The sequence below is a fragment of the Lupinus angustifolius genome, chromosome LG03 (assembly GCF_001865875.1).
Source record: "Lupinus angustifolius cultivar Tanjil chromosome LG03, LupAngTanjil_v1.0, whole genome shotgun sequence".
Taxonomy (NCBI): Eukaryota; Viridiplantae; Streptophyta; class Magnoliopsida; order Fabales; family Fabaceae; genus Lupinus; species Lupinus angustifolius.
Genome location: NC_032011.1, coordinates 25645784 through 25647367, shown reverse-complemented (window position 1 = coordinate 25647367; position 1584 = coordinate 25645784).

Sequence of the window (1584 nt, the reverse complement as noted above, 5' to 3'; positions counted from 1 at the left end):
TATATATATATATATATATATTCTTTTCTTATCCTTTATTAATTACTCCAAATTACCTTTATTTGTTTATATTCTATTTTCTTTACACTTTTATTAAATACACAATATTATTGTAGTATGTATTTTATATCATTGAAGCAACATATTAAGATCAAGATTTATATCAATTTTTCTCTCTTTCATCCATTATAGTTGGTTTGCTTCTGTCAACATATTAGGATCAAGATTTATATCACCTTGGAAAACACTTTTCAAGTAACTTTATCCCCTTTCTTATCACATCCCGTGAAAGAAAGTATTTACAATGAATGAATAATTACAACAATGGCTTTGATTTCCTTTACAAGTATGAAATGTAATATCACTTGCAATCCAATAACTCTCTTGTATACTAGGTAAGAGGTGAATTAGTTGACTTCAAAAATTATGGCCACTTTTTCTGCAATATCAAGAGTTAAGAGCAGCGGAAATAATTTGCAGAAAATAACAAGTAAATAATTGAAGAGATAAAGAGAAAAGAGAGTACACTAGGATTTTATACTGGTTCACCTTCTTGTCCACTGAAGGCTACGTCCAGCACTCTTGCAGCACAAGAGATTGCCCACAAAATATTACGAGTTGTAGTTATAATATCTCACTCCAAGACTTCTATGTACCTTACACACTCACTAATACTTATCACCTTGGAAAACACTTTTCCAAGTAACTTTATCCCCTTTCTTATCACATCTCGTGAAAGAAAGTATTTACAATGAATGAATAATTACAATAGTGGCTTTGATTTCATTTACAAGTATGAAATGTAATATCACTTGCAATCCAATAATCTCTTGTATACTAGGTAAGAGGTGAATTAGTTGACTTAAAAAATTATGGCCACTTTTTCTGCAATATCAAGAGTTAAGAGCAGCGAAAATAATTTGCAGAAAATAACAAGTAAATAATTGAAGAGATAAAGAGAGAAGAGAGTACACTAGAATTTTATACTGGTTCACCTTCTTGTCCACTGAAGGCTACGTCCAGCACTCTTGCAGCACAAGAGATTTTCCACAAAATATTACGAGTTGTAGTTACAATATCTCACCCCGAGACTTCTATGTACCTTACACACTCACTAATACTTATCACCTTGGAAAATACTTTTCCAAGTAACTCTATCCCCTTTCTTATCACATCCCGTGAAAGAAAGCATTTTCAATGAATGAATAATTACAATAGTGGCTTGGATTTCCTTTACAAGTATGAAATGTAATATCACTTGCAATCCAATAACTCTCTTGTATACTAGGTAAGAGGTGAATTAGTTGACTTCAAAAATTATGGCCACTTTTTCTGCAATATCAAGAGTTAAGAGCAGCGGAAATAATTTGCAGAAAATAACAAGTAAATAATTGAAGAGATAAAGAGAAAAGAGAGTACACTAGGATTTTATACTGGTTCACCTTCTTGTCCACTGAAGGCTACGTCCAGCACTCTTGCAGCACAAGAGATTGCCCACAAAATATTACGAGTTGTAGTTATAATATCTCACTCCAAGACTTCTATGTACCTTACACACTCACTAATACTTATCACCTTGGAAAA